The following is an 11,700-nucleotide window of genomic DNA, read 5'->3' on the forward strand; positions in this document are numbered from 1 at the left end:
CAAGCATATATTCAGGAGTTTCAATGTTAATAAAACTTTGATGATTAAAAAGATTGGCCTGCACCGTGTTGGTAAAACCAGCAGGTAGCCTCCCAACCGTAATGATTTACTGGCGCCTGACTTGCTGGAAACACCAGGGCATTACAACCTTGGCGGTCCAGTAAATTAGGCGCCAGTAAAAAGTTGATCCCCAGTCCCATAGAGTGCCATAGGACTCTATGGGAGTGGAGACCTTGGAAGCACCGGCACCATTAATAATGGTGCCGGTGCTTCTGTGAAAGTCTGCAGGCGGGTGCCGTTCCACCCGGCAAGTCAGACCTGCCGGGCAGACTTGTGCTTTGCCGGTCCAGAAACAACAGTGCCGAATGTTGTAATGATCCCCACTGTGTTCCTAGACTGCTCACCGTTATCGCTCCAGTGTTGAAACAGCACCAGTCCCCAAACTCCCAAAACACGGAAACACTTTCCGCTCTCACTTTGCACCCGCACTTCACGCAGGCGTGAGTTTATGTAGCTGGTAGTTGGAATTAAAGGCACAGTGCTGCAATCTTCCTGGAACCAACTTGGAGCAGCAAAACCAAACATCTGGTGCACAGGTAACACAGAAAATATTTCCGCCCTAAATTATTCCTATTTTTAAAAAAGGGGATCCAACCATTCCATCCAAGTACAGGCCATTACGATCCTGGACGCTTCCAGCAAACATTTTGCGTCTCTCATCTTGGTGGACTTGAATAACTGGATTTTCACGTCTCGGAATATTATGCTTTCAAGTTAGGTTTAGGCAGCCCATGGGTATTTCATTAAAGTGTAGAGGAGGAGTCAAATACCCCTGCTAAAAGCTATGCCCCCAAGTTGCCTATATGCTGGGAACCGGAAATTGCAACATGCGCATTACCAGTGAGGGTGCCTATACCGCAAAGAATCCTTGAGACAAGGTATCCATTAAGAAAACCCTATATACATTCACGAAGAAATAACGGTCCTCTGGAAAGAGTCCCGAAAGAAGCATGAAAATGAATGAGAAAAAAGACAGGTGACATCACACAAAACAGAGCTGATGCACCCAGAAAAGACACAAATGAAGAAAGAATATAGACATTCTATAAGATCTGAGAATGAGGAGTCAAAGTAAAGCAACATTTTACGATCAAAATGAAGATGCTCATGTGAAGAAACACTGAAGAAAATGTACAGAAGCTGTAACGCAAGTAGACTAAGTCACCCTGAGGCTGGCTAACTAGTGAATAGATTGTGTGATGTGCCATTGTATACTCATAGGAATGTATAGAATCTGGATGTTTCACAATGCATGGAAAAGGCTTGAAGTGTGGCACAGTTGAATATAGCTGATGGTGAAAGAGAATCCAAAAAGGCTGGCTGTCCCAGCACCAAGAGTCGAGGCCACCGATAGCCTAGTTGTCTGTCAAGAAGCTACATGAACGTGAGAAAGAAACAAACTTCTGTTTGAGGTGAAATGGAAAAACACTGGAGGTGCTGAGAGTTCATCATTTAATAGTATTTTATGCAACGAAAAGCTCGAAAACATGCTCTCCGGTCACATGGTCATATGGAAATAGACTGTGGTTCGAGCTACACCGAAACCAAAACATAAGACCATGCCACACTCCCTTTTATTCTCAGGCACAGTAATGGGTTGTGTTAAGAGGTTGAGAGTAAATTATTTATTTATTTAGTCGTTGATGGTATCGACTGAATAGGTATACTGAAGTAAAGTTGGACATAGAGGTTTGGAGCAGTGACGATTGGTGCACGCTCTTATTTTATTGTTCTTCTGAAAAGCGTTTTTGTGTAAAATAACGGTAAGTATCGACAGTCGAATGGTACTTGTCATGATGGGGGATGACACATCACTTATGCACCTATGTAAGCAACTGGCAAAACACGCACCCAAGCTTAAGCACTATAGTGCAGAATGGGTTAAGGGCACAGCAGATAAAATGTTCATGCCATGGCCACAAGTGGGATCACTGTCAAAAGTGGTTTTGCAGCACATGACCACATATTTGCACGCTGCATATAGGGGAAAGAAATTGCAGAAAAGGTTAGCCAGCTTAGAGCTTTGGAAGATGTACCTGGAGGAACGGGAAGACCCCCCGCCTGAAGACTGGATACTTAAGCAGTGTAAAGAGGGGGTTGTTGAGCAGTCTGCTCCCCCTACCGCGCCTGAAGTAAATGGCGATATTGCAAAAGATGGATTGTATCCATTAAGGGAATTAAAAGCAGCGACAGGATATAGTAATCTGATGCATGAACCGCCTGCTTATAGCAGCTTATAGCAGCACTCCAGAAAGGCAAGTGATCTCTAAATACTTCCAGGACAAAGCGAAAAGTGAACGGCCGAGTGTGACCCTAGACATAGAATGGGGAATTAAGAGATGGAAAGGACAAAAATCAAAGCTGATGACATAGCGCTTATACAAAGCGAATGGATGGGTGGTCAGATATTGCTCAAACTTAATGAGAATAGCATCGAGGAAGTCAGGCAAGAGGAAGATCAAGATGATCAGAATAAAAAAGACAGGAAATGAGAAAAACGAATGAAGGAAGACGAGTATAAAAGAAAGAGTAGACAAAGACGAGAACCAATGTATCAGGAAGAACAGTTAAGAAAGGAAGAAAGAGCAGAAGAGCAAAGAAAACATGACAGTAGACAAAGAGCAATCGAAGAATGGGATAGATTAGGGACAAAGAGGAAAAACAGAAATTAAGAGAAAATAAAAGAATGCAAAGACAAAGGGACGAAGAGGTGCTTAGGGCAAATGAAAGGAGAGAATCGAAAAAAAAGGAAGGGCAAAGGGTTAGAGGGGAAGCAAAGAAACAAACGGAATTTGATGAGGAAATGAAATGAAAGAGAAGGCAGAAGGCACGTGATATTGATCGCATCAAGAAAGAGCTAATGGAACCAAGTCCAGTAGTATTATGGGGAGACATAGAGGAGTTTCTCCCAAGAGAAGCAATATCAGGACCCTTCAGGGTAGACCTAGAGGAGAATTTTATGATAGGAAACATCAGAGACAGAATCGAAAAAGCTTATCAGGAGATAAGGACAAAAGGTGAATTAAGGAACAGAGGGAAAGAAGTTTGATCTGAAATTGCCCAGTCACGAGGCAAGAAAGGAAGCTTGTTTAGTCTCAAGCATCGAGCCTTATCTTTGGACAGGCTCACTCTAAACAGAGACGAGAAAGATGATAGCCATACTATTTGGGGACACGACATGTCAGACGAAGACAGGGAAATCTTCCGTGAGAAGGGTGTCAGTGCATGCGGTCCTGAGGGATGTTTCAAGACAGATAAGGAAGTAAGATGGTCAGATTTGTACCAACCTGAAGAAAGTATGGCAGAGCCTATGGCATTCCCAGAGAGACTGAAAAGGGGATCTCATAGTGAGAGGGGGGAATCACTTCCATATGTGAGCAGACTGAGGTCATTACCAGGAAGAAGGCAATCAGGAACCATTGTCCCTACTATAGATAGACAGACAATGGGAGCCGATTGCAATTTTAGGATTTTGCTATTCCATTTGTTAGAGAAAGGATGGGCCAGAAGCAGTATATCCAAATGGATAAAGATAATTTATTATGCAAATAGCCTAGCTTGACAGCAGGGGAAGGGAAATGAATTAATGAATTAGAAAGAATGAGACGAGGAAATACTTTAGCTATAGGGGATATTAAGGGTCTTCTAGCAACTATCCCTGAGGAAACGGCTGACGACATTTGGACGAGAGCAGGATACTCAAGCATCACAGCACAGAACACAACGCTTGATGGAGCACTGTTTAATGATTGCAGAGTGATAGTCTGGAAAGTGCTTAGAGTACAATATCCTGATGCATCGGATAGGGGTGCAATTATGGCATGTAAGATGCAGGAAGGCGAAAGACCTACTTGCTTATATTCAGAATTTTAAGGTACGGTGGTCTTTAGAAACTCAATAGCCTTGTGGGAAATCAATACCTGTAATCTATCATAGTCTGTGTCAGAGACTACCAGAGCAGGAAGCAAAACTGTGGGCAGAAATACAGCTGACCATTGCGCACTATTGCAGATTGTTGAATGAGAAAAATCGGAAGAGGGAAGATGCTAGAAAACTTGAGGAAGCCAAGTAAGTTCAGAAGAAATTGTCAAAAAATGCTATAGAAGGAGTGATGTTGACAAACAGAGAGGGGCTGGGGACACAGCAAGTAGCAGGTGGGCCACAGGCGAATAATCAAAGACAATTGGATCAAGCAGGGAATAGTTTCATGCTGAGAGGCAGGGGAACAGGTTTCCGAGGAAGAGGAGGCATTCAGAATAATCAAGGAGGCTTTCAGAATAACCATGCTGGTTTTCAGAATATGCAGAATGATACTCAAGGCATGCAGGGAGGGCAAATTAGAAGACTCCCTCCTGTGTGTTGGACATGTGGAATTACAGGGCACATTGTGCAAACATCTTGGAGCCAAGGTTATGTACACAATGGGCAATTCTCAAGAGGGAGGACAGCTTATCCTCCAGCATATAGCCCACGAAGTAGGGATGGGTTCGCCCAAGATCAGTGTATCAAGCAAAAGTACAGCAAATGCAACAGGCTGTACAACCACAGCACGCACCATTGAATCCACTGCAAGGGCAGTCGCAGCACACACCCATGCAGATACAGCAGAGTGCAAACACAGGACAGTTATTGACTCCTAGAGTAGGGGGTGTCACTGTAGTGGGAGGGAATCCTTTTACCAGTACGGGAATAAGCATCTACCCACATAGGACAGCTCACAGGTTGACTTGATGTGTTCAGTACTATCCGTGACACCAAATCCTCATGAGGAACCACGGGTTGGTGTTACCATAGGAGTCATATCATTTTCTTTTTTAGTAGACACTGGGGCAACTCGCTCATGTATACGAGAGTGAACATTTTCATTGTCAGGAAATGCCATGAATGCTCAAGGGTTCTCTGGAGCTACAAGTAGAGTTCCTTTCACTGAGAAATTGCCACTCTCTATAGGAGAGTATGATATCTCTGTCCCATTATTGTATTCAAGGCAGACACCAGTTAATATTTTGGGCCGAGATTTAATGTCGAAGCTAAATATGATGATTTCTTTCACTGACAAAGGCATAGTGTGTTCCACACCAGGAATACATTATTTAAATGTGGGCACATTTATCATGGCATTCACAGGACAAATAGCTCTGTGAGGAACACCGTTAGAGCCGGAAGTTTTTCACTATGGGATATGCATTTTGTAAACATAGCTACCCGGTTTAGTGGGCAAGATTATGAGAATGCATGACGAATTTCTGTTCAGGCCACAGGTACCTATGGACGAAGAGGGGGGACATATTATTTCCCCTAGAATTGCAGGCAGCCATAGTGTAAGGTGAATTGGCCATGCTCGAAGGATTTGATGATGTGGGCAGGCCCTGGAGAACAGTGATTGCCATTGGGGAAGGGTACAGACTGACTGATGCCACTGACAAAGATATGTTTAAAGACTATCCATCAGATGATGAAGTGGTGTTCGAAATGAGCATTACTTATTGGATCAAGATAGAAAGAAGGGAAATCCCACAGCGAATGGTGATAGTGCAGCAGTTTCCCACATTTTTTGATGAAGACATGGAAACAGTGCCAACCTCTTTATGGACTACGGGCACCTAAGACGTAGGCCTGTTGAAGGGGGTGGAGAAGGTAAGATTAAGTTGTAACCAGGAGCAATGTTACCTCAAGCAAGGCAGTATAATATGTCTCGAGAGGCAGACCAGGGCCTTTTTAAGACCATGGGCTTCATCACGACTTTGGCAGTACCGCCGGCGGTATTAGCCCTACCGCCGAACTCCCCGGCGCTAATAGCGCCGGATCAGGTTTTCAGCGGTAAAGTAATTCCCCATTGAGCCCATTCAGGAATGTCCCATTTCCCATTGGGCTCAATGGGGAATGTTAGCGCTCTTACCGCCGGCTGATTTCCCGCCGGCGGTAATAGCACAAATTTTCGGCGGATTTGCCCCAGCTCAAAGCTGGGGCGAAATCCTTAAATCCGGCGGTAATAGCGCGACCGCCGGATTTAAGGGTTACCGCCAAAGTCCTGATGAGGCCCTATATCAGCCATGACCTATACCTACACCTAGGACTGACTAAGAGGAACTCCTACAAGAAACGAGAGAGAAGATGCTACAGAACACAAGCAACAACCCCATGAGGACAGACAAATAGCAAACATGCATAACACAAAGGGACTACCTCCAACCTTACCCACTCAGAAAGAGCATAGGGTGCGGGCATAGGTTGCAAGTAAATCGATCCGAAAGGACTAGTTTGCACCAACAACAAATTGGGATGTAGGGTTGGCCAAATACAAAGATAGAAACACAAAGACTAGCTAACGTAACATAACGACAGAGAGATGAGACAGCCTTATCATGCTGAAACTTAATCACTGAAAGGAAGACAACCTCCTCTAAATCCCGAAAGACACACAATAGGAGTATGCATTTCTCCTAACAACAAGGCTACTAACCATCCCCACAAAACTTCTAAAGACCTCACCACTCCTCACACACCTCTCACACTCTAACTAAACACAACCACACCTCTTAAAACTGCAGCAACCTGCACACACTTCACCACACTGCAACAAAAAACACACCACACAGACCCTCACACAACAGCACACAACAGACTCAGAACTGAATACCACACCTATAAGCACGGCGAATGCTGTTAACCAAACTGAAGCTGCCTACAGTACTTCACAGCTCCCTTGCTCTTCTCCAAACATTGTCCTACTAACACGCCCTAACCTACCCCCCTTTTGTTTCAGATCCAGCAGAGAACCAGGGCACCACTCCAGTGGTGATAGTGTGCAGTACAAACATTCTTCAACATTAAAATGATGGAACAAGGCATTTTGGTGACGTCAGAGTCACCATGTAATACCGCAGTGTATCTGAAACAAAAATCAAAAGAGGGGTTGTGGCATTTAATTCTGGACATGAGACCCATTAACCAGATTGTAGAGGCAGAGTTTCCTCTGGTTCCAAATCCTTCACACCATCGCGCACCGACAAGGAAGGATGGAAGAGGATCTGGAAGGACATAGTGGGTGCCATCAACACGGAGGGGGTGGCACCCCACGACATCAAACATGTCCAGAAGCGCTGGGAGGACTACAAGTCCAGGACCCTCAAGAGGACCTGGCACCTCTTGGAGGCAGCGGATGCAGTGGGGTGCCGATTCCAGATTACCACCGATCAGATGAGGGTCCTGGACCACATTCGCCCGGTGCTTCACCACCAGATCCTCAGGATGTAGGCCCGTCAGGAGTCAAGTGGTAAGTGGCCATGCATTCCCATTTAAAAAAGGGCATGTTGCAGTGTGTGTGCAGGGACATGATGGTGCTGTATGTGAGTCCAGTCAGGCGTGACCCACATGGATGGTGTATGTGTTACAATGCATCATGCGGAGCAGCATGCGGAACGCACACATGTATGCATGCCTGTGTCTATACTTTGACATGTTTGGGGTATGAGATATGTGTGCTGCTGTCATGGACATGCATGATGTACATGTCTGTGTGTCTGAGTAGTGTGTGCGCAATGGATGCATGACACATGTCTGTGACGATGTGTTGATTCACTGATACAGCCTAGTCATGCTTGTATCCACTGTGTCTGTGGGTGTACAGGGACAGATGCATGACCCTCCGGGGATGCGTGTGCATGTGATCAGCATGTCCCATTATGCATATGAGTTACAGCCCACCATTGGATGTGTGTACGCTGCTGTGGACATGGATGCAAATGTCTGTTGCATGTACCATGCATGCCGGTTCCTGCATGTGTGTTGCCTGCACTGACCCATGTGTTGTTGGGAGACATGATGGAAGTGACATTTGACATTGCCACTCATGTGCTATTGCTTTGTGTCTAGGGGACTATTATACAGTACCCTGATGCTTGTGTTCAATGTCTCCCTTTAAACAGCGGCGAGTGAAGAAGAGGGCGGAGACAGCGCTGTGGAGGAGAGCGGCAGGGATGCCTCCACCGGCCGGCAACGCAAGGCCCTGTCACCCTCCAAGGTAATTCCATCATCTGGGAGCGTCTGCCACTACGGCTGTAACGGAAGGGGCGGATGAGCCCCCACAGGGGCTTGCAACGGCAGAAGACGGTGCAGAGCCATCCAGGTCAGTGGTGTGTATAGAGGAGGAGGTCGCTACAGAGCCGCACATGGGGCCTGGTGTGCAGTCCAGGGGCAGGGGCAGGAGGCAGCACAGGTCGCCGTGGAGGTGCCTGTGCATGTCTCTGTCCCTGACACTGTGACTGCATCACCATGCACCAGCAGGGATGCCCCGTCCCAGGCCGTCTGCAGGTAGGGGGGGGGTCCACGTCATTTGGCACTCCTCCACCTGCGGACGAGGGGACCCGTGACCGGATGGAGTCCGTCCTGATTGGTGTCACGTTGCGCACACGTGACATTCGCGATTACGTGCGTGCTTCCTGGGGGGAGCACGCACATCATCACGAAGAGCTGTGTGCCAATGTGGCCCATTTGGGAGGGTCCATGGTCGGGGGTTTCCTCCATGTGTCGGCCAGTCTTGCGGCCCTCTCCTCCTCTGTGCACAATATACGCCAGTCATTCTCTGTGCCATCTTCCGGCCCAGATGCCACCAGGGCCCCCTGTGGATCTGCCCCAACCAACGCAGCCAGCCAGGTGGAGATCCCATCCCTGCCGCAGTCGGGAGTCGGAGGTCCAGCAGGGGTGGCCACCCCACTAACTGGACCCCAGCGGATGGAGGATGTGCTGGCACCATCGGGCAGGGCACCTGCACGAGGGCGCCAGGGGATTCCATCAGCCCGGATGCCGTGGTGGTGGCAGAGGCAGTTGGGTCGGAGGCAGCAGCAGGCTAAGCGTGGGAGGCATCATGGCTCGGGGCCATCAACACCCCGGGGGCAGGCATCGGCCGAGGGGCAGGAGGACCCCGGACTGGGAGTGTCTTCCGTGTGGCAGCGGTTGGGCTGGCAAATAGATGCGGAGAGGCAACGGGCGGAGAGGGGACGGCTCAGGATAGTCAGTGCAGAGAACTCCATGCACCGGGCGTTGAGACGGGTGGAGGGCCTCGAGGAAACTCGCAGGGAGTTGAGGGATTCCATGGCTGCATCCCTGCGAGACCTCGAGGCCAGGGAACAGGCCCGCCTCTGGAACATCGACGTGGAGTTCGATGATGTCCTTGCCCGGAACAACAAACAGTGAGCCGTGGGACTAGCCTGCCCCCTTTGTAAATAGTTATGTAGTTGTAGCTTTCCTTTATTTATTTTTTCCTTTGGGGCGCATGGACTATGCCCCGCCTTTTTGTAAAGTTATTTATTAGGTAGGTTTTTTCTTAGGTTTCCTTTGGATTGTTGGGCACATGGAACCTTAATTATTACATTGTATATAGTTATGGACCTGATTTTACATATTTATTTTTACCATGGAGGAATGGTTTTGTTTTTATTTTGACTTTGGATTTGATGTTATGGACATTTTTCTTTGCATTCTATTGATTTCAACATTTATATTTTTTCCTTCATTTCGGACCTCCTTTTATTTATCATTTATTTCTTGTGTCATTTCGTTTCATTCATTCATTTTTGTATATAATACATTTTTATTTTTAACTTCATTTGTGTGGTCTTCTCTCATTGGTTTTGTGCATTTCACAATGTGGGTTTTCTCATGCAAGTGTCGCCATTGTGTGGGTCTGACAGACTTATAATCATGCGCATACTGGTTATTTGGGATCTATCATGACATGGGGAATTCAATGTGGAGTGGATGGAATGCTTGGTTGGGTGTTTGGACTGGGGTGGCGTGGGGTGGAATTTGGGTGGCCATAAGGGCCATGGATCTGGATTGTGATGATGTGTTGGGTGGGGACATAAGTTGGGGGCCTGCTGGCAGGTGCCCGTCACTGGGGGTGGGGTGGGGACATGAGTCAGGGCCTGCTGGCAGGTGTCTGTCACTGGGGGGGAGGACATAAGACGGGGCTATCAAGTGCATGGTGCCATGTGGCCTGCCTGTGGGGCATGCAAGGGGTGATGGGCTGCCTGTAGGCTATGGACTGGGGTGATGGGCTGCCTGCGGGGCATGCCCAGCGGTGTGGGGTGGTCCCCTGTGGTGTTGCCTGCCTGAGGGGTATGGGGAGGGGGGGCACACCCAGGAGGGAACACACTGCCAAATCACGTGTAAAACTTCACACGCACCCCTCAGAATACACGTATCCCGCTCGCGCCAGGCCAATCACGTGTTTTCGTGGTTGGGGGCTGTATGCTGGTCCACTGGCCTTTGCGCCATGTACTGGATTTGTGCAATGTTTTTGCTGCACGGGGCGGGGTTGGGGGCGTAACTGGGGCTGCTGCAGGGTCGCTGCGCCACTCTGCGCCACGGCTGCTTATGGATGTATAAATCCATGAATACACTTTGCGCCGAAATGGGTTTTTTTGTGCGCCGATTTCTATGAATTACCCCCTAAGTGTGATAACACATAGACATTGGGGGTCATTCCGAGTAGGGCGGTAAGGGTTAACGATCACCGTTAACGAGACTGGTGCCGTTAAACCCTTACCGCCCTATTCCGAGTTCCCTTTGCGGGTTGGTACTTTAACGCCTGCTTTTTGCAGGCGTTAAAAAAACAACCCGCAAAGGGACCTAGGAGCTAATTACGGCACCGTAATTTACGGTGCCGTAATTAGCGCTTCCCCATTCCCATTGAGCCCTATGGGGCAAAAATGGGAATGGGGAAGGGCCCTTGGTGAATGGGGAATTACCGACCCCGCCAACCTTGGAATGGGGCGGTAATTCCGCATTCACCATGGCGGAGTCGGAAAAATAACAGCGTCAACCAAGGCGCTGATAGCGCCTTGGTTAACGCCAGGGTCGGAATGAGGCCCATTGTATATATTTGTCATATTAGAATTTAGATAAAGAACTGTGTTAGCACATAACATAGTGTGTGGACATTACTTTGTGGGGGGCTTGGGGACTAAACTGTACATAAGATCAGCCTGCATCACCTCCTGAGAGCTTAGGCTTTAGTTGCTCATCCATAGCTACCCTATAGAGAACCATGGCTGGGGTGCTCTGTACTTCTACTGTACTTCTATAGATGGCGGGAGTTCAGATACCCCCCTCCAGTCTTTGCACCCTTCTCACACCTGGGGTCTCATTACAACCCAGGTGGTAAGTTCCCTACTTTACCACCATGGTGTAAACTCTGTTTACACCATGGTGGATGGCGGATTTACAGCCCCATTCCAAGGTGAGTGGGGCGGTAAATCCCCATTCCCCATTTACCCTTCCCATTCCCATTTTTGCCCCATAGGGCATAATGGGAGTGGGGAAGGCGCTAATTACGGCACCGTAATTTACGGTGCCGTAATTAGCAACAAGGCGGGTTAGCGCCTTGCATTTTAACGCCTGCTAAAAGCAGCCGTTAAAATGGTAATCAGGCGTCAAGGGTTAACGGCGCCGACGGCGCCGTTAAACACTTAACGCCTGGGTTGTAATGAGGCCTCTTCTCTTCTTTTATCTACAAAACTGGAACAGCAGCCTGTCTCAACCTTCTAATGGTTGGCGGGGTGCAGGATATTGTGAGTCTGACGTATACGTTGCAATGCACCATTATCTGAGTGTGTGTACCTTCATCGTAGTTATGCA

General features: G+C 47.9%; 1 protein-coding gene across 1 annotated transcript in view; it reads right to left on the reverse strand.

Moving 5' to 3' along the window:
• Window positions 1-11,700, reverse strand: part of LOC138551897 (zinc finger protein 268-like) — a 140,466-nt gene that overhangs the window by 54,454 nt on the left and 74,312 nt on the right. The gene's annotated exons all lie outside the window — the stretch shown is intronic.

The sequence above is a fragment of the Ambystoma mexicanum genome, chromosome 1q, assembly GCF_040938575.1.
Source record: "Ambystoma mexicanum isolate Mex_15411 chromosome 1q, UKY_AmexF1_1, whole genome shotgun sequence".
NCBI classification, from domain to species: Eukaryota; Metazoa; Chordata; class Amphibia; order Caudata; family Ambystomatidae; genus Ambystoma; species Ambystoma mexicanum.